A 23,288-nucleotide genomic window follows, 5' to 3' on the forward strand; every position below is an offset into this window, starting at 1 on the left:
TTTGATTTGATTATTTTTCCAGTTTAACATCCTGTTCAGCAGCGAAGTTACATGAGAAGTGGACTTAATTATCAACTTGGAGTCCGAACCACGTGAGCTCCCTCCGGGAATCGAGCCCGGGTCTCCCACGTCTAAGGCGCGTACGCTAACCGCTTAGCCACGAAGGAGCCCAGTAAGGAATATTAATTTTGCAGTGTATTATACGAGTTTAGGGGTGTACATATACAGTTTTGTATATACATTTAAATTTAGTGAATTCAGCATAATTCTAGGTTTTAGGATTATTTTGTATAACTGAAAGGTGAAGTGACTCTAAGTATTGCTGAGTTTTGATATATTACAAGAAAGTGAAAACTGTACTTAATGGCAGCAAACATGTTTCGGGAAGCTGCAAAAGTATTTCTTTAAATGTCGTAGCATATGCTTATAGTATTCACTGTCATTCTAAGAGTAATAACACATATAATAGCATTCATGGAATTAAAAATATAAGTTGTTCATTAATTTTCAGTTTCAATATAACTTTTGCAAAACAAGCCTTATTATTCATTACTATGATTATTTGATTAATATTATCCTTTCTGTTAATTTGCTTTGCAAATTTGTTATTAAATAGGCCCCTAATCTGATCACACAATTTTCCACACAGATGTTCATGAGCAAGGAATCAAATCTCTTCTTACACCTTCGTTGTTTAAGAGTACAAAGGGCTAGTACCTACTTGCGTTGCTCTTGTCAATTTACTTAATAAAATATGAAACAAGATATACGGTATAACTGAAAAAGACAGTATCCTAACAGTTAAACAACCTTTCGTCAAACAAAGTGTTACAAGCAACCAGAAAAACTAACATTGATATAAAATATTCAGATCATGACCTGTCCCCCCCCCCCACTTTTAACGTCCAACCGCCGCCACTGTATATATATATATATATATATATATATATTAGAATTTTGAACTATACTCATACATATTCAGCTCGCACAAATGACTTAAAACTCGATCTATGCAGATTCTTTTGATTCAACTTGCTAGCAAACTAGTGTCATATTTCTATATGTGAAGTCCATTCAGTCCAATGTTGATCACGTAAAGAGAGAAAATAAAAAAAAAAAGTTTATAAATAGAATATTACATCATTGAAAGCAGCAACCCAGCCAGGAGACCTAGCCCTTGTTCCAAACGATAATTTCCCGTTTGCTTCCAAGTAAACAATTAATTACAGGTTATTACAGAACAATTAATGTATCACATTCAAATCAAACATTTTTTAAAATATAACGAACGTACAAATCCTTGGAACACGTCATAAACTTGTTGTCCCGAACAGAAGTCTTTAACATTTAGTGTTATAAAGTCAGTAGCGTAGCTAGAATCTTTTCCAGGAGGGGCCAATGAAGGGCCCAAGAAAATTTTGAGGGGGCCATCTCCAATGAATGAAAAATTGTATTCACATTATATATATATATATATATATATATATATATATATATATATATATATATATATATATATATATATGTGTGTGTGTGTGTGTGTGAATGTTTTCATCTTTGTTGTTCATGATTTTACTCTTTTACAGTGAAAATGTAAGAATTTACTACCTCAAACAACTAGGGTACCTTAATACAATTGATTTCTAATATAAGTAAGTATTTATTTAATCACGGCGTTTAAAACAAGCGTGACTTGTTGATTTAAGTGGAAACAGAGAAATACACTTTTACAGGTAAAGAAAATAACTTATAGTTCATGCCTCTACTTAAAAGAGGATCTTTCTATTCTTGTGGGCAGCAGCAAACTTATCAACAACAACATCAAGATCTAAGATGTAAATTCATCAAGAAATCAACTTTGGGTTTCTCTCGTCTTCATACAACTTAATTGTTCTGGGGGGATTTTGTGTTCACATTTGAATATTTCCAGATCACTTCCATAATGCTGGTCCATAGGCTCGACAATGTTGTAATTTAGGAAGTTTTCACTTTTTGGATGTGGAGCGGTGATCGATCTAATGATTTTGCTACGTGATCCAAAGCGTTTTTCCGTCTTAGTGATTACCTTATCAATAGTAGGCAGAAAAATGCTTCTTAGTACATTATCTTTAGAAAATTCGTTTTCTGCCTCCAATGAAGGAAGAGATTCATCCAAATTGAATTTGTGATATTTTGAAGGCAAATGTCTAATTTGTTTTCACAAGGAACCCCTATAACTTATCTGTTTCCGGCTCTGGAATTTCAAGACCATTTTCTTTGCATGTTTCCAAACATTCTTGATAAATTTGTTCGAATGTTGGTCGTTGAGAGTCATATTCTCCAGACTTCATCTTCGACAGCTTTTGAACTAGTTAGTCTACAAGAATCAAACCTTCTGACATGTCTGCATCTACTTGAGATAAGGCGAATCTCAATGTTATAGTATTTCAGTAGTCATCTCAAATTTTATCAGCCCGGAAAATTCTTACTTGTGCAGGTCACACTAATTTGCCGGATGGAATGATGGAAGTAAATAAATATCGCATGTTTCAGATTTGGTTTAATGCCGCATAATAATACCGCATCTAAAACTAAGTAATGAATTTCCTTTTACTTCATGAAAGTTATAAAATAAACACTCTTTGAAGCAAAAAGAAGAAATGTGTTTTTCTTTTCCTGATATCAAAGGGTGTTAGAACAGACATTTCAATTGGGACTCCTTATACCAAACGAAGCATGCGTGGCATTTTTATTTCTTTAGTTTGTTTACCTTAACTAGCTTTTAGAATTTGATGTGAATTCAAATACATAAACACTTCACAGTCATACCGAATGGCCAAATCTCAGCTGTAGAACATCAACTTAAGATTCAGAAGATGATGTGATGATCCCTCGTGGGTAAATATTTTGATTGAGGAGTTTACCAAAATTCTTCCTCGGCGTCAGTAGGGAAATTTTTATTGCCCTATCGAATCATTTCCCTTATTTCTATCCTCTGAGCTTCGAATGTTTCAAAGCCTTAAAATAAATCCAAATGTAGTTGAAGCAACTTAACGCTATTATCCGGTAGTCGATACTAAATTAATATAGTTAGTTTTCAGATTAGATTTGAAGGAGAGCTATTAGTTAGAATATCCTGTTAAAAATTCGTCACCACTGATTTACTGTTCTGCATAATTCCCACAATGTAATTTTCTCAGAAATGCTGAATGCTTAATTTTCTTAGAAATTCATATTTTGACAAAGAACAAATATAAATCTGCGATAAAATTGGGTATTCACTGACTGAATTCACTGTATGGAATATCCATGGACCAGTCCCACAAACTTCTCATATATCTCTAATTACTAAACATTAGAAAACGGAGTAAAACAGCCTAGTCACAGGACTAACTAACACTTTTACATAAAATAGCATCTCTGCCGCGACCAAGTTGTATCATCTCGGTATCTTACCTGATGGTTAGTAATCAGGAGATTGTAGCACTGGCATTGATAAGCTTCGGAATTTCTCTAGTAGTAGTATTTTTGGGATTAGGGTACAGTTAAAATCGTTTAAAACAAAATAGTTCTGAACGATTTATTTTTAAAAATCACTGATTTTTACTACATTTCCCCAGGCTTTAGTTAGTAATATAGGTCCACCAAACGCTGACATCCTTTTCCTTGGAATTCGCTAGTATCGCTAGTTAAGTCATAGCAGAAGGTTTCTACAGAGTTGCCAACGGCTAAGAGCGTTAGGAAAAAAGACATACTAGAGACAAATACGGAAGGTAGTCGAGAGGAAGAATCATTATCGGTAGCAAGTACTAGGTGTAGGTAGTATTCAGTATCTTATTTTTCTCAAGCGATCTGGATACGAACAACAGAGAGAATGATTTTTGCAGAAATAGGACCTGATAAAAACTTTTGTTCTCTTCTTTTACTGTATATTAAACAAGACGGCTCGGTATTAAGATTCTTTGAAAATAATAATACCAAATTATTTAATGGATGCTATCAATTTGTTCTGTCGCCATAATCAATGGAAATTAATTACTTAGTGTACGAATTATAATAAGTAACGTACGAAGACTTCTTTAGTTCAACGCAAATGTCATGTTTTGCTGTAGTGTATGCTATTTGTAAGCAAGCATCTATATGACTTTCAACATTCAAGTGAATAGGAATGCTGACCGATTTTGCTTTTTTCTGATTCTTTGTTGAAAACAAAGAAGATAACAAGGGACAGAGGTTAAAATGAACGTTCAGATGGTGAGGTCAATGCATGTACGATACAGGTTTCGATGAATTAGATCTTGCTGTACTACAAACAAAAGAGCTGCCTGAACCTTTTTACTCGGAACGCAGACTACTGCAACATACGGTATTCTGCAGTTGGTAACTCTGCTGTTTCGGTAGTAGTTTCATTTGTGGAGACTATCAACTAGGCGACTTGTGGTGACTCCACTTGTCGACCTATAGCAGTATCACTCTGTGTGTGGGGGCCACCAGAGGGGCCAAGAATTTGAGCAAGGGGGCCTGGCCCCCCTTGGCCCTCCCCTGGCTCCGCCACTGTATAAAGTGGGGCATCTTTGCTTCGATTTCACTGCGGCAACTTTCCCAGTTTTGAAGCAAAGGCGCCCTAGTCGATCACGGACATATTCATAGACGCTGAGACACAACAAAGCACATTAGCATTTGTAAAAGACTGAAGTTCTTAAGCAATTGTGTTTTATTCATGTACTTATATTTAACTACCGTCAAGAGCATTACTACATTTCACTCTCTAAAATTATAGACACTGAAATAAGTGCAACTTGGCTTTGTGAACAGGTCTGAACAAAAGCATCTTATTTCTCCGATGCAACTTCCACATACATTTATTCAACACTGTGTACCCTTACACGCACATGGCAAGTCCTGTGACCACGAGTCACAGGCCTTGAGCAATTCGAGCAGGGGCGTCTTCACTCAGTGGGGCATCTTTACTCAAGATACTTTATATGTTTGTCGGTAATCCTTTCGACAATGAGACCTCCAAAACCACAAGAGCTAGAATTATGCCGTTTTCACTGGTCGATTCCAAATTTTGTGTAGATTCTTCAGTTTACATTCAAATTTTCAAAAAAAAAAAAAAAAAAAAAAAAAAGTGTCGTGTCGTTATTGTTCTACTCAACATTTTAGGGGCCGTTTCGAGCCCGTAAGACTAACATTGCTGCAGGCCGAAACCATGGGCGGCGATTAGGGGGGGCAAAGGGGGGCAGTTGCCCCCCACTTTTTTGAAATGACCCATCAATGTATATAATTTCATTTGGAAATATAAAGTTTTTGTATGTATTAATAGTTCATAGAATAAAAATGGTGCCATAAAATATTTGCCGTTCCGTGAGTACGTATTGGTTGTCTTCCCGTACAGTGAAGAAAGCTACATGAATTGCATTTTAATTGCCACGAAAAATGGCCCAAAAATTAACCTATTGGAGTGCCACAATTCGAGTGTACTTTCATTTCTTCTTACAAGGGCTCGATATGTTAGTCAGTTGCTTTAGAACTAAATGAGATAATATTTCGCAAAAAAAGTTCTTCACAAGCAGTGTTTCTTTCAGAAACAGTGTTCCGGGGCGCACACTTAGTATTCCGGTGGGAGCACTGCTGGTACTATTCTATTTATTATTATATTATAGACGTATTATTTTGGTCTCGTTCGGGAGGTGGGATACTCTCAGAGCTTCGGGGGGCAGTGCCTCCCAAAAGCATGTCTGGAAGAAACACACTAAAATGTCTTTTCTTCTTTCTAATGGTAAGGAATATTTTGATTTGATTTTTTTGAGTTTAACATCCCGTTCAGCAGTGAGGCTATATGAGACGTGGACCTACTGATTAACGTGGAATACAAATCACATGAGCTCCCGCCAGGAATCGAACCCGGCTCTCCCACGTCAAAGGCGCGGCATTGTTTTGCAGTGTAATATATAAATTTAGGGGTATACATACTGTATACAATTTTGTATATACAATTAAATTTAGTGAATTCAACATAATTCTAGGTTTTAGGTAGGGATGCGCACGAGACGAGTCGAGACAGAATTTTCCTGACAAAATTCGAGTCGAGACACGGCTCTTCCAATAGAGAAGAATACATTTTTCGAGTAGAGACATCACTTTTACAGCACATTTTCGAGACGAAACAGCCTGAAATCTTGTCTCGTGGGCATCCCTAGTTTTAGGATTATTTTGCATAACCGGAGTCTGGAGTGATTCTAAGTATTGTTGAGTTTTGATGTATTCCAAGAAAGTGAAAACTGTACCTAATGGCAACCAACATTTTTCGGGAAGCTGCAAAAGCATTTCTTTAAATGTCGCAGCATATGCTTGTAGTATTTACTGTTTTTCTAAGAGTAATAACATGTAATAACATGCATGGAAGTAAAAATATAAGTTGCTCATTAATTTCCAGTTTCAATATAATTTGCGAAACAAGCCTCATTTTTCATTACTGTTCGATTAATATTATCCTATTTGTTTTGCGAATTCATCAAATAAGCCCCTAATCTGACCACACAATTTTCCAGACAGAATTTTAAGATGTTCATGAGCAAGGAATCAAATCTCTTCTTACACCTTCGTTGTTTAAGAGTACAAAGGGCTAGTATCTACTTGCGTTGCTCTTGTCAATTTACTTAGTAAAATATGAAACACGATATACGGTATTTTAACGGGAAAATACAGTATCCTAATAGTTATACAACCTTTCGTCAAACATAATGTTAGAAGCAACCAAAAAACTAACATTGATATACAAATGTTGAGATCATGTCTTGCCCCCCCCCCCCACTTTTGACGTCCAACCGCCGCCACTGGCCGAAACTATAGTGTTAGTCAACCAGTAGATAAGCTACGTATAGCGAGTTGATGGACAGCAGGCGCTTTACTTAGATCTGAATGGCAAAATCTATTGCATGCTGGCAACTTCAAGGGCCTCCAGAGACGCAGAGGCGTACTCGGACGGACATGGATTCATTAGAAGAAAATATTTCCACTTGATATCGTGCTACTTCTACAAATTTGCTACAAACTCATTCCAAAATCTATACATGGCAATTCATTTCCTTTGTTAGTCTCCTATCCTTTGCTTGTGTGAGTAAGGACACATGCACAGTGGGAAGGAGATTTTTTAAAATTTAATTTATTTAATATACAACACAACAGGCTTAATACCCAATTACAGTGTTGTGTACATACAGCAAATTTTACATATATAAATTTCTTAATTATTTCTACAGTAAATTTCTTGTTTCAAATATGATCTGAACCTGTTTTCTGAAAGACTAAATACATCCACTTTATCAAGCTTATTTACAATATCATTGTATAATTTACACAGCCTCCACATATGGGATTTACATAATATACTGCTCCTGGCTTTTGCACAATAAAATGTCCCTGTATTCTCTACTCTGGTTTTGCAAGTGGGAATCTGCAATGATTTTTTCGAGACCAACTCCATACAATCAATCTTATTATTTAATAACTTGTATAAGAATAACAAGTCCAACATCCATCTTCTTTTTTCTAGAGTTTGAAAATTAAAGTTGTTTACTAGATCATTGTAGGAAAAATGCTTGGGATAATAATTAGTTTTTTTTTTTTTTTTTTTTGTATGTAAGCATTTTCAAGAATTTTGTTTGGATGTTTTCTATTTCTTGAAAGTATTTTTTATTATTGGGGATCCATATAGTAGAACAATATTCTAATTTTGATCTAACATATGTAAAATAAAGTGTTGTAAACGTTGTCTCACTGAAGAAATCTTGCCCTATTCTGTAAATTAAACCTAAGTTTCTATATGCGCTGTTTGTTATCATATCTATGTGTTGATTGAAATTTAGTTCAGGATCAAAAATAACGCCTAAATCTTTGACAGTACTTGGTTTAGACAATTTAGTTTTTTTCAGTGTATAGTCAAAAGTGATAGGATTTCTTTTTCTCGTAAAAGACAGAGATTTACACTTGGATACATTTATTACTAATTTGTTGTCATCGCACCATGTTTGAACTCGCTGTAGGTCTTGTTCTAGTTGTATGCAGTCTTCAGTTGAATTAATTCTAGAATATAATTTGAGATCATCAGCGAATAGGAGAATCTCAGAGTTTTCAATAAAAAGTGGAATTACATTAATAAGTAGGAGAAATAGCAAAGGACCCAGATGAGATCCTTGAGGAACCCCAGACAGAGTAACAAACTTTTCGGTGACGTGCCCCTTGTATAGAATAGATTGTTTCCGGTTACATAAATACAATACAATATATTCTATTGCCGATTTTGAAAAGTTTAGGCTAGCTAATTTCGCCATTAGAACATCATGATCTACGACATCGAATGCCTTACTGAAATCGGCATAAATAACGTCTACCTGGCCGCCTTTGTCTAACTCCGTTGCTATAAAATTTGTTACAACTGCTAGGTTTGTTGCAGTAGACCTATTGTGTAAGAAACCATGTTGATGTATAGATATAATTGGCTTTACGTGATTCACAATTCGTATATATAAAATACTCTCAAGAATTTTGGCAAAAGGAGATAATATAGATATAGGTCTGAAGTTTTGTATTTTGCTTTTATTTCCAGACTTTGGCACTGGACGGACACACTAAACTTACTTTCCATAAGTCCGGAAAAGTGCCTGTTCTCATGGATTCATGGTCATAACAGAACGATGCGCTGAGTACACAACGCAGGTTCAGCTAGTTTTATTTATATTAGATATACTGTGTATATATAGGAGTAATAATGTATTTACTAAAGAAATATCTAGTCATCTTATTCGAGTTCCCGTGTTCTGTTCTTCCTTTTTCAGTAGGTAAAACGTTGTGGAGTGCTAAGGGAAAGACGACTGCCCCTCTTGTTTCCCATATATGCACCCATATCAGGGGATTCAAGCAAGTGAATTCGGTTTTCGTGTTCCGTGAATCGAAAATTCCTTCATATACCAAACTTAGTGTCTTCATGTCCAGCGGATCGAAAGAAACATGTCATAATATTGAAGTCTTCTATACACACACTTCGTAACATTGATGTTTTTTAATCGTTATAATTAAGATCCTGTCACAGTCATCATACTAAAAGTCATTACAATACACAAAACATGTTATTTCATGTGACGATGTATCTACCAGCAAATATTCTCTTTTATATGAAGCACCCATATCAAGTTCTTTATCAAATTATTTTTTAAAAATGAAATGAAATCTTTCAGTTTTACGTCCGACGATTATGCCTTCCAGGCTAAAGGAGAAGATCATCATAAGAAATGAATGTAATGGTGGAATGAATAAAGTGGAAAAAACGGGAGAAACACGAGAAAATCCACGCACACGGTGTTTGTCCACCGCAAAATCCATTTGGCGTGAGATGGGATCAAACTAGTGCTCCCATGCACCAGAGGTAAACGCTCTAGCACTGAGCCACCACGGCACCGAAAAGATTAAATAATTAATTAAATTTTTAAAGCAGTGAAATTTTCATATTGACATAATCAGATGGATTTCGTGTATTTTCACAAAAATAGGTACATTCCATAAGTAATAATAACAATAAAAATGGTAATAATAATAATAATAATAATAATAATAATAATAATAATAATAATAATAATAATAATATCATAAACAATTTAATCTTGTCTCAGTTTGCCAAAAAATCTACGGCTTGTCATATATACTGATATAACTTTTATCTATAATAATGACGCCTTATATAATAGATTACTATTGAAATGAAATCTTTGAGTTTTACGTCCCACGGTTATGCCGGTTAGGCTAAAGGAGACGGTGATGATGAGTAATGAATGAAATGGTGGAATGAAGAAAGTGGGAGGAAACGGGAGAACCCCGAGAAAACCCACGCACACGGAAGATTACTATTGAGTAAACTATCAACGATATTTGGAACAACGACATTAATAACTTTACTGACAACAAAGCCAGGGTCATTTAATGCATGTCATTACGGTACTACCATTATCACACAATAAGTTTGTTACGAGTGTGTACTATTCATACAGAAGTGGTGCTTTCTTCCAGTCTTTATGCATTTTTATTTGTCTATTATTATTATTATTATTATTATTATTATTATTATTATTATTATTATTATTATTATTATTATTATTATTATTATTATTATTATTATTATTATTATTATTATACAATTCACTTAATAGCTATATTGAGAAATTGAGAACATAACTGATGGTTCATACAACATTTGGTACAGGCAAGTTTATGTCTGTAAGAAAATTACAGCGATGAGTACAGAAATTTTATCACCGCTCACCGCTTGACAACGAAGAATATTTTTAAAAAAATAAAATAAAAGTATAAAACGTGAGATGTAGAGAAAAAAGAAAAAAATAGGGTATTTTCAACTCAAATGCGTGACGAAAACCGATCAATCAATGCGATGCCGGGGGCACGAATAGGGCATGTCGACTCTGCTAGCAAACCTTCTGCTGGCCAATGCGAATCCCGGGCTTTCGCTTCCCCATCTTCATTGGTTACCGCACAATTCGCTACTTGATCGCTATATCCCATCAATGTTGTCGTACCATCTTAATTTTTTAGCTACCAAAATACACAAAAGACGAGTTTAGTCTCGATAAAAGCCGGATTCAACACAGAATGGATCATGTGATGCAGAAATTTTCCCTTCTATTTTCCTATAATCACGGCTACTGGGTTTTAATATAAAAATTTTTATCACTCGTGTGCACTCAATATAGAAAGGGATATCTTGCGGAACATCAAAGATAGAAAAATCTAAAATAATTATCACTATCGCAATTGTTTCCGTTCTAATAGATAAATCCTGATTTTAAACTATTTTTGAAACAAATGTTATCTATAGTTGCGGAGCAACCAATGGTTCTATATGATAATACATTGCATTCTCGAATGCAGATGTTAAAACTAACCTTGCTTTTATGTTATACAGTAATATCGCTGGCTGGCTCCAGTCTTGTGTTTCAGGAAGCGACAAACGAAGGGAAAAAGAAAGAAAATGCTTCGACTCAGAAATTCAGTTCTGAAACGTCTCTCACAATGTTACCATATAGACAAATGGGAAACCAAAGTGCTGGCTGGCGTCGCGAAATAGCTTCTTCAATTTATAAAAATATTACGAGATCTTCTCTATGACTTTTTTTTGTTTTTTGGTCCTATAAATATTGAAGACTCTTCTTCTTAAGCTTTAATGATATGTGAGTATTTGAACAGTGACGTGACAAGTATAAACTGAGTCACTTTTAAGAAATTTTGAAAATACTTTTGTAGTAACTAGTATTAGTACTGACTACCTCATCTGTACCAAAGATGCTTATATAGAGAGAGAGATCCTAATATAAAACTAAATGAAGTCACTCACTCACTGACATAAAATAACGGGCACTTTCCGTTCACGTGGAAAGTTTAAATTTGGTATGAATGTAGAGTTTCGGAACTAACCCACAGGAAAACTGCTAAAAGTAAATATTTTTAAGTTTTAGGGTGTCTGAAGGGGAATGATGAAATTTCTCATGTTATTTAAATTGGCATTATTTTAGACCTATAATCTCATGCTTCAGTTACTTGGAATAAAACCTTGCAATTCGATGTGCTTGTACGTTTTCGTTAGCGTTAAGTAAGTAAATCACCAAAACTACAAATTTCCGACTTTAGTGTGGTTTTATAAGGAAATGAAAAATCTTTCTCATGCTATTTATGTGGGATACTTTTTACACCCCAAAATGTTTAGGCACTTCCTGTAGAGCTACAATGATGAAATTTAGCACGATTGTAGCCTTCTGGGACTGACCCAGAGGAAAGTTGCCGAAACTGCATATTTTTACTTTTTAGGAGGTCTAAAGGGGAAACGAAAAATCTCCATGTTATTTAAATGGGCGTTTTCTTGGGATACAAAATCTTATCTTTTAGTACTGGAAATAGGAAAAGGAACTTGAAATTCGGTAGAATTGTGGGTTTAAGAGGTGCGAGGTCATAGGCCGACCTAAATGGGTATAGGTCGGCCCTACCAGCTGTTATTCTTATATTTAACTGTAATGTCCTTACTTCGATAACCTTTTCTGTTTGTATGAAAGTAGGTTCTTTATGGACATGTCGTCGTTGATAAAATAAAACAAATATCGTCGTTGACAAAAAATACTACTATTTGAGTTTTACGCCCCGCAGTTAAGTCGGCTAGGCTAAACGAGACGGTGATAGCGAGAAACGAATCAAATGGTGGAATAAAGGAAGTGGAAGGAAAAGGGAGATCCCCGAGGAAACCCATGCACACGGTGTTTGTCCACCACAAAATTCACTGGGCGCGGGCTCGGATCGAACCAAGGGCTCCATCCACCAGAAGTGAACGCTCTACCACTGAGCCACTGCGGCCCTGCTTTACTTTAGCTCTACACCCACCACTACCTATGGATAGTTGCTAACTCGCATGCTTTTTGCATCCGTGATCCAGAGTTCGATATCCGATACGAGCAGTTGCCTTAGACACACGTAAATTACTCTATACTGATTCGAATCCGCCTTTAAACAGTAGAGAGCTGATGCAGGTGGCAGTGTTCTGTAATCCAGTTCTTTGGAGGGGAGATAGTGTAGTGAGAAACGGTCTATACTGGAGGGTTGATGTTGCATAATGGTTTGTACACCCAGCAACTGGATCGGATTCATACTCTGGTTGGTGTACACCACCGACAAGAGCATGGCGAAACGTGTTTGGATGAAGTAGGATAAACGGATTGTGCAGAGAAAAGAAAAGAAGCTTACATTTGAGCATTTGTAACTTGCCAGTGTCATGCAACCTACACACTTGCGTTGCATTTTTGTGAAATTACATATTGTTTTCACAGATCAAAATATGTATAAGGCGCTCGGAAACTATCTAACTAACTCTATGGGCTATAGAATCTGGAGGTTTAATGCTGTGCTCACAAAAGCTGCCTGTTCATTGACTTCTGTTCTTAGCCAACTGGATCCAGGTTATACTTTGTATTCCTATTTCTGCGAAATACATCTTAATATTGTCCTCTCATCTGCGCCTAGGTCTTCCTAATCAGTGGTCGAAGTGAGACGGTATGCAGTAATATGCCATACCGCCTCTGGTTTTTCAGTGATAAAATCATACCACCTCTGGTTTTTCATTGGTCAAGACATACTGTCACTGGAAATCTATGATAAAATATCTTTAATAAATCCATTTTTATACAACGTAATTGACGAATAGCTTTGCACGTAAGAATATTTTATTTCTTATGTAGAAATAATTTCTAAGTTGACAACACTGACATTTTTGTTATCTTGTTCCTACCTTTTGTTTTTAAAAAGTGGTGTCTTCAAAGAAGTTCATCGAGTTTATATTTTGATGTGCCATATTGATTTTTTTCTTTCTTATGTGTGTATGAGTGTTTTCTTGCCTTAATGCATATAAATGTCGTGTTTTGAGCATGGGCGGATTTAGGGGTTGTCTGCTGTGGGAGCAGATCTTCAGGAAGTTTGGAATATCCGTTAGTGAAGTGAGGGATCCGTGATTTTTCCCGCAGGAAATTGTTAATATAAAAACTTGGTTCTTTAGCATTTTCGTGTATTATTCTTTATTGAAAGTTGTTGATAGGGGATCAGTCTCTCTATGTCCCACCTGTAACTACAGAGAAGCTCTCCAATTTGTTTTCAGTCATAGAAATAGAATGCAATATTTTAGGCAACATACCCTCACTGTATTCAACATTTAGATAACCAGTATGTCGAGTCAAAATCTCGATCAAACATACTGTCTCTGCATTTTCCCCCTTAGAACACTGTTCCTAATGGTCGTTTTGCGATCGGATTTCCAGTCAAAACTTTGAAAGCGTTTTATATTTTTTCCCATTCTGGCTACTTGGCCTGCCTACCTGAGCCTCCTAGATGAGACTAACAATGCTTGGTAAACCGCATAAATTCCCTGCCCCAGCCAAGTGAACTTTGTGGTGGACAAACACCGTGTGCGTGAGTTTTCTCGGGGTTCTCCCGTTTCCTCCCACTTTCTTCATTTCATCATTTCATTCATCTCTCATCATCACCGTCTCCTTTAGCCTAACCGGCATAACTGTGGGACGTAGAACTCAAAAATTTCATTTCCTTTCATTTCAAACCGCATAAATTATGTTGTTCCTCGTTATGAAGTTTCAGTCATTAACCTTTCCCGTTCCTCTTGGGTCCTCAGGATTTTATTGTCAAATACTTTCAGACTGCGTTTTCCCCCTCAGAGTAAACGATCATGTTCCGCAACAATACAACACAATAGGCATGATTATCGTTTTATATATTTATATAGATTGAGAATTATCTGACCAAATTGTAACAGGTGTTAGAGGGTTTCAAAATAAATATTACCATAGAAAGTGGTCCGAAAATGGCATGTCTAACCGCTGGTGGCGATAAAAGATTGAAACAGTGAAATGAAAGAAGAGTCAAATGTAATGTAACAAATCTTTTATTTCTTCCTTTCTTCAACATTGGTTATATATCAAATTGAACGGTCCAAATAATTTTGAAATGTCCTGTATATTATTACTAACAGTCAGTGATGTTGCGTAATTGAATCACTCTAATGACCCATATTTGACGAAGCTACTCGATTGTTGAAAGAAGTTCGCTAGCTATTCACTTTGTTTAGGGTTCAAGTTGACGGAAAACAGCGCAAGATTACTTCATTAAAGCAAACATGAGTTACAGCCAGAATTGCAGAGCGGAAGCTGTTTAGACCTATTCCCTACCAGAGGATTTATATATATATATATATATTGTAATCACGTAACAGTCCGTACATTTTTCTCTTTCATCTCCGCTGAAGGGAAAAAAGATCTTCTTTACGAAGTAACACTGCTTCAGGGGAAGCATGGCAAAACTTTTTTTTTTTACAATGTTAATAAAAAGTGGACAAATGCTAAAAGAGAAGAGGAGAGGGAGAAAACTCATTTTATCCCTCCTAAATAGCAGGTGAAGCTACATTGCATGTCAAGCACGGACAACACCTATTTTCGTTGGATTTTGATTAAGGTCTCACGACCCTGAAACATGTCACCAAGACTCAGCTAAAAACAACATCGTAGGAGCTATTACTTATTCGCGTTGCAATATGCAATTTTGTCAATCAATCATACGTCTATCTTTATAGAAACAAATAGGATAATTGAAGACTTGGAGAGCTCGCAATCAGATATCGCTGCTCAAGCTGTATTCTTGACTTCTTTTTTCATGCTATCTACTACCTAGGTAGAGATCAGAATAGCTAAGAATATGTATCCAGAAAGTACTTTGCAGACTGGACCTTCCAGTAAATTTGAAGTCAAGCTTCATTTCTTAGATTGCAGCGATGGCTCTCGAGGAAAGTCGCATTGGTAGAAAAAAAAAACTTTTATTGCTTCGAACTAGAGAAGAAAATTCAACTAATGGACTAATTTTTAATGAATTTGGTTCACTAAAACTTCTTTATCTATTTACTCTGTTTGTCCCCGCCCGTCTGCAAAATAAAATATGTGTTCGTAAAATCTCAACAACTACTTGGTGAGTCAATTTTAGTCAGGATATAGAGGATAATGAAAAGTTAGGATTCACATTCGATTATGGAGATTATACTCAAATCGGAAGTGGTGGCCCCGCGTGGCGTAGTCGCTAACGCTCTCGCCTTTGGTGCGAGCGGCCCTGAGTTCGATTTCCGAAGATACACCCGATTGGAAAAGTGTAACAGCTTTTTCAGGCCAGCCATCCTGAGTGAGGTTTTCCTGGGTTTCCCCTCATTCACACCAGGCAAATGCCGGGATGGTATCTAACATACTGGTCTCAGGCCGCTTCCTTCCTTCCCCTTCATCGGATAGTGTGCTCGCCAAGAGACGTCATCCCTCATATACGTGACGGGCTAAATGGCTATAAGATGCCAAGAGCCCAGAAATTTAATTCCTAATCCTAATCCTAATCAAATCAGAAGTGGTAGAAATCAAGGACTCTCAGTCTTCACGTTGCTCACTGTGGAGTAAAAACGTAAACGTGAAATCTTTCAGTTTAACGTCCCACGATTATGACATTTAGGCTACGGGAGACGGATAACTAAGGCAAGTGAGTGACTATGGAAGAATTAGGGGAATGAGAACGTGAGAGGAAACGAAAATCCTCCGAGAAACCGACGAACACGATGTTCTCCACCAAAAACTTACTTGGGAGCGGATCAAACCTTCCTTGACAGATACTCCTATTAAAAATGAACGAAGATAGAAGCTCAAAATTTTGAACCGTTAAACATTAAAAGTCGTTTCATGAGTAATTATATTAATCGACCCTTATTTTTTTCTGAACTATGGCAAAACAATACATAATTTTAATAAGCAGCATGTACGTACGTAAACGAATGGAATAAGTATCACAGCATAGGACACCATAATATATCATGTATAACAGCATGGGATATTATACGCAGTATTTATATATTAACATAATAAAATATCTTCCTCCCCATACAATTTCAAAGATGAACAAATTTGTATAATTTCTTGTCTCCCTAATCTAAATAGGGTTTCTGTTCTTTCTAAGTTTCACTATAGAGACACAGAGGATGGCACATTGGCTCAGTGATGAACAACAACGTGCCCGTACGTTTTCTCGGGGTACTTCCGCTCTCTCCCACTTTTTCATTCCACCAATTCTTCTATCATCATTCAGTTGCGTTAATCGTCGTCTCTCTTAGCTTAGAAGTGCAAAATCGTGGGACATTAAACTGAAATATATAAAATATAAAGATACAGAAAATTATATCTCAGCCATACATCATTTTCTCCGAACTTCACTTATGTCATCACTTTCCCTTCATCTCACATTTCGTGTTCGATTCCCGATTTAAATATATTTGATTTAGATTCTACGTGAAAATGTATGCACGTAAAATTCCGCATCTAATGCAAGCGTTCAAAACTAACAAGCTCCAACCCAACAATCCTCTCAACTACTCTCTTGAAGATGTACCATTTACTCATCACAGATATATACCTTAATTTATTCTTTACCCTTGCCGTTTGCGGAAAGCTGAAGGCAATTCTCATTAGGTTGAATTCTTCTGATCCATGCAAAACATTCGGAGCTTGGGCTTATCTAACAGAAGAGTAAGCACAGATTTTGCCGTATAGCGAGCTACAAAAGCAATGTATGAGACTGGTTTTCAATAGACCACCTCTCCCTGATGAACGAGGCCATTTTTGAAAATCGCTAGTCTACTGACTTTCAAGCGATGTAAAATCGTGCATTGAGAACAGAACTGAATCATCTGCTCGTCGTACACAACGAACTTCCATATGCACTTCTTCTATTGTTAGATGCAATTGATGTTTTTTATTTTTAATTTTTTTTATCCACACGTGCACTATGAATAGTGACGCGACAACTTTTCATCTCGGTCGATCCTAACAAAAAGCTTAGCATCTGCTCATTTGTGATATGTTCTTACAGGGGCGACTCCTTACACTTTACTTCCAGTTCATTCATTATACCACAACTTAGAAGGCTTCATGAATTTTGGTCTCGTTCATTTACTATGTGCCTTTGTTTCCGCATCAATGAGAAGTAAGTACAAACGTTTTGTCTTTCTGACACTATCTGGTGGTTAATATGAAGGACTTGTTTACCCTTGCCTTTTATAATGTTTCACAATGTTAGAAAGACATTGTTATCAAACCTATGTTCTTAGGCTTGTAAGTTGTTTTTTCTACTTGTCCCTAGGTTCCTTTATCTGTGTTGGGTAATCCTCCACAATGTTCGAAGGGCTTTTGATTTTTTTTTATTGATGCTTTCATGCACTCCAACTTACGAGTGCATAATACATGATAATATTAGTGTTTATCCAAATCAATTTAGTATGTATTATTAGTAGTAACCTTGTTTTACACTATAATTTAATACAAGGTCACGGACGCATGAGTGCTTTTAATCTCAGGGGTAGATGAAAAAAAAAAAAGATTTAAGAAACAGGAAATACTGTGTCCACTGGCAGTCTGAAACAGTGTTTCAGAAAATCCTTTCAAGTGGGGGCCACTTTTGTTAGTCATGATGTTCCCACAAACCATGAACTATTCTCTCAAATGGAAGCAAATTATCATTTTTTACTGTTTTAAACACACGTTAATACCAGTCTTTTCATATTTTTAAAATAGTATAACTATTTTCTTAAATTTTATTCTGGTATTAACAGAAAAAAAATCATTTTTTGAAAATACTTTAAGACTATCATGAATATTTTATAATAATACATTTAATGTTAGTCATAACAATTTGTATAATCTTTACCTTATTAAATTGTTCAATCTATATTGTTTGAGATTTTCAACTAAGTGTGATACACAATTCACTTGAATTTTATTGTTCTGTGTTTTGGACTAATGTTCAATCCAAGGAAACTATAAGATGCAAGGGTTTAAAAAAAAGAAAAGGAAAATGTGTTTAGAAAACTTTATTTTTACGGCTTTATATCAGTGAAATGTTGGGATTTTTTGAAATTTTAGTTTCAATTTAAATAAAGAAATAACCATTAGGTTCATTTCTGTTTTCTCGTAGTCTCAAAACAAATATTTAATTGTTATATTTTTAAAACAATTAATAAATAAGAACTTTAGGAATGATCCAAAAAATGCATTAAACGATTGCGATCTTGGCCAATATATATATATATTTTTTTTTTTTTTGATCCGGGTCCACAAAATGTTTGAACGATTTTTTTTTTTTCGGAATAAGGACATCATATTAAGTTAAGTGATAGTTTGGGTTTGGCTACACTATATGCTGTTCTCCAGATGTAAGGTCTACAAAAAATTTTCGCTGAAATATATTGGACCTTTTGATCCAAAAATGTCCAATAAATACAGGGTTATTATAAATGATTGGAGCGATTTCACAGTTCTATAATAAGTGTATTACTGTATATAATGCGATATTTTTTCTCGCACATAGAAAAATTCAAAAAGTGTTTGTTAACAATTGCAGATGTTTGATATGTGCCCCCTTAGTGATTCGACAGACATCAAGTAAAAAATCAAGTTCTTTCCACATTCGGCGCTGCATGTCCCTACCAATGAGTTCAAAATCATTGTTGATGGGGGCTTGCAATTAAGGCAGGTTTGCTGGTAGAGGAGGTGTGAACAATGAATTTTTCACATAACCCCACACAAAAAAACAAAGGTCTACGCATGGGTTTAGGTCAAGAGAGCGTGGAGGTCATGACATGAAATGCATTCCCTGCACCTGTTGCTCTCTTGCCTCACTGCTGCTCTTGTGGGAGAAATCTTGTGGGCAACAAACAAAACTTTTTGAGCTTTTCTACGTTACTGTTGAGTTTTGTCAAAAATATCTCGAATTCTAGAGCTATAGTGAATTTATGAAATCGCTTCAATCATTTATAGTAACCCTATATATATATATATATATATATATATATATATATATATATATATATATATATATATATTTCACAGACTGAACTCTCATTGCTTTCTTTGAACAATATTGAAAGCTCATAGAAAAAAATGTATCAAATTGTGAAACGTGATGGTAGCTTACATAAACACCAATATGAACACAAAAGGATGTGTTCATGGTTTGTTTTATGCTTTTCTTTAATTATTAACATAAAACTACTTATTTATTATAGTAGTGCGAGATACATGTACTAACCAAAGGGCATTGGCTCGTTCTTCTGTTAAATATATCATTACTTTGAAGAAACTGGTGGTCATAATTCAAAATTACCAATTGACATAGTCTTTTCTCTGCTAAGGTATAGAATTACAACGTCATAAATTGCTTCTACAGATTTTTGGGCTATAAAATATCTGGAAGCAGTTAGTTGTTTATTTAATAATATAAATGTTATTGATAATACACGGCTTAGTCTTCCAAATTGCATAATATCTGTATGTCGAATGAATTCATTAAAAAAAAAAAAATTAATCACGAGTGTTACGTACTTTAATAACACAAATTCCTACCGGAAATAAACTTAGATTTCAAAGAAGCTTATATAACTTTAAGTTCAAAACAATGCATTGAAATCTCGAATTCGATTTTTGAGTTCCCTCTTGGCTACGTGGTTAGAGTACGCATCTTTGGCGTGGGAGATCTGTGCTCGATTCCCAATTGGAGCTCATATGGTTTCATTGTAGATCCACATCAACCAGTCACTTTGTTTATGATCATCATACATTTTTCTTTTATTGTCACTTGAAAGCAACAAAAATGTCTAAAAAATAGGATCACCAGACGTTCTTTTTTATCCAGACATGTTTCCTTTTGCCGATCCTAAAAATTTTCTGGTTGTGTTTTAAAGAAACTGGAAAAATATCTTCTTTGTAATGGTACATGGTACAGACAACTTCTTGAGTTTTTGTAATATATATATTTGGAAATTATTGTTAATGTTTATATTCCTACAATGTTCAATTTCCAAGGAAATACAATACATCTAGTTACAGTATAAACGATAAGGAAACAACGTAAAATTTATTGTAAACGTTAGTAAAATTATATTTCCTCAATATGCTATTAAGAGATTTGTCGAGTAACATATATATTTTTGTGAAATCTAGACACGCGTTCCTTACTTACATAGGACGTGAGGAATAACAGAAGATTTCACAGTGAAAGTAAGATTTCATCAGGGATCTCATCCCTTATCTTTTGCTGCAAGTTGTGATGGACGAGATTACAATTGATGAACGACATTAAATGGATATCCAAACGTTAGCACCTTGTAGTACGACATTCTGCTGGTGAATGAGACCAAAGCAGCACTGCAAGCAGGCACGTAGCCGGAATTTCATTTAGAGGAGGGACATGGATATGAAAATCCTTTGACGTTTCTGCTGCAGAAACTTTGTTTATAGTCTATAAATCTGCACACTGCGACTGGGAAACACATACACCTAAAATCATTAAATTTCAATTTATTAGCTATCTACTAGTTAAAAGAAAATGAACCTCTCATTTCTCTTAAAAGTATAGGCATACACTCACTACAAAATATAGTGAAAAGAGTTAAATATTACTAAAAGAGTTTCAGATAGAGGACAGCTCGTACCACCTGAAATCTAGGCACTCCTCTTGTCTAAACTATCGACGCTACTAATTTGTCTCTGACTACAGATGTAATAATGTGTTTGCCACTCGCTTAGTACGGAGCGTTTGTTGTCAGTCGAAAACATGCTTCGGAATACTACTTGAAAGTGTTTTTGATTGTATGCTTAAGTTTGAACCTTCAATATTAAGTATGAATTCACGATCTAGGATTTTATTAGTTACTGCGTTATTTACTGACAAATATTAGATTTGGTAATATCTAAGGAGAAGGAAGGACAGCTGAGCAAAGCATTTCACACTGAGGTCGTCTTTGGACTCAGTGTTAAAAACTCAAATACGCATGAATGTACTTACCGTTCAAAGCATTCAACATTGAGTACAACTTTGTCTGGTACAGCTTTTAAAAACTGAGTACAAGTGAGTTCTTAATGTGAGGTGCTTTTCTGAGCAGTTCTTCTCAGTATTATCATATTAATATTTAGAAGTGAGTAACCCAGTAGCTAATAAAAACCAAAGATCACGCATTCACATTCGACATTCAAAATTCAGTTAAATATATAGGCCTAATATAAAATTGTCGAACTGTTGATTTTCTGTTATTACACCGAAATACACACGTAGCAGCAAAGAAAATAAGAAACAAATTACATGTCACAGAAAAAAAAATTCTAACATGTTCACAATTGCTGAGTAGGTACAAGTTACTTACCTTTATTCAACCGGAGATATTACAATTTCAATATCACAGTACTCCTCGAACAAATTTACTCTTTATCTTGTTCATATTGCTTGACGAATCGCAACATAAATATCATCTTCACTCGAATCATTAGCAAATACTGTTTCAACTTCCCAAGCATTGTCCTGTCTTGCAGAAATTCAAACTTAAACCCCAGACTCGGTAGAGTAAATATTATCTCTAGAGTAGTCGATTTACTCGAAGTGATCACGCTAAGAAACACTACTGTGTCTTACTTCAGAGTAGCAGCTTAATCTAGTTTGGGGAAACTCGTCCTATGCGTATTAAATTCCAGTCTACTATCGTAATACTAAATCTGAGAGTAGATTTGATTAGGGTCATTATTTTGTATTGTTTCCCTTCTTTTCTTTTGCTCAGTTTTAATTTTAATATCTTTCCACTTTATTCCTTGACCAAAATTTAGGGGTATATATCCCACCGTTTCCTCTTGACTACGTTCATGACTACAAGAGGAATTAGAATAGAATAGAATTTTTTAATATGTATATGAGTACAAAACAGTTACTTACCAATCTTTATAGCGATTCAGGGAGAGGTCGAGCTTCTGCTGTTTGTGGTTCTCCCTTTCAGAAATTATTTACATATTATAGGGTGGCGGGTAAATACCTGGAGAGAATTAAGTACCTGGAGAGAAGTATTGGACGGCAAATGGATTAGAATTGGTAAAAAAATATAAATAAATAAATAAAATAAAATAAAATAAAATAAATAAGACATAATGTTTACATTGCCCATTTAGCAAAAATGTAATCGCACTGAGAAAAAAAATGTGTGTGGCGTACGTAAAATCGTATGTTACATTTGTAAATCCTGTAGTTTTTGGACTTAACGTACAACAAACGTATAACTGAAAACGCATGTTTTATAATACTTTCTCTATAAGTGTTCCATCTGTACATACTTTCTGAATGAAACAATATTAGCGGTCAGGATCTTACATACAAATGGACGTATATAACATATAGCTGATGAAGGTAACATACATATAGGCTATGTATGTAATATAAGGAAGACTGTTAGATATCAGACATCCTGCAACGGCATGATGTAACATCTAAGGGCAGTGCCTATGAAACATACGGATAACGTATGCTCCGTACCGATTTCTGTAGTAAGGAAGAGGATTCTGTATATTTTTACAATATACCGCTGTCGAAAGAACAGATTTTTCTCAGTGCGGAAATACAAGAACACGACTGGACAAAGAAGAAGGGGGTAAGAAAGAAGTTCATGTATTTGGGATCAATGCTACAGGGAAATGAAGGAATAGAGAAAGATGAAAATAGCATAATCAGCTGCGGCTGGACAAAATGAAGACAAGTGGCAGAACTATTGAGTGACCATGAGTATCGATACGCCTTAAAGGAAAATTAAGAAAAAACAGTAGTGGGGCCTGCGGTATTATACGCGTACGAAGCTGAATGATGGACAT

The 23,288-nt window shown here is 35.3% G+C and overlaps 1 protein-coding gene and 1 long non-coding RNA gene across 5 annotated transcripts in view; one reads left to right on the forward strand and one right to left on the reverse strand.

Moving 5' to 3' along the window:
• The window catches only part of LOC145673925 (uncharacterized), a 1,349,238-nt gene that overhangs the window by 885,465 nt on the left and 440,485 nt on the right, over window positions 1–23,288 (reverse strand). The gene's annotated exons all lie outside the window — the stretch shown is intronic.
• Window positions 1–23,288, forward strand: part of LOC145673927 (uncharacterized) — a 259,021-nt gene that overhangs the window by 119,772 nt on the left and 115,961 nt on the right. The window contains exon 1 of one of the 4 annotated variants that reach the window (XR_014128864.1): window positions 17,308–17,595. The exons of 1 other annotated variant lie outside the window; for it this stretch is intronic. This is a non-coding gene — a long non-coding RNA (uncharacterized LOC145673927). Of the gene's footprint in view, window positions 1–17,307; window positions 17,596–23,288 lie in introns of those variants that run through there. 2 more of the 4 variants (XR_014128865.1, XR_014128866.1) reach the window with 2 other exon arrangements.

The sequence above is a fragment of the Thermobia domestica genome, chromosome 17, assembly GCF_964235325.1.
Source record: "Thermobia domestica chromosome 17, izTheDome1.hap1.1, whole genome shotgun sequence".
NCBI lineage: Eukaryota > Metazoa > Arthropoda > Insecta > Zygentoma > Lepismatidae > Thermobia > Thermobia domestica.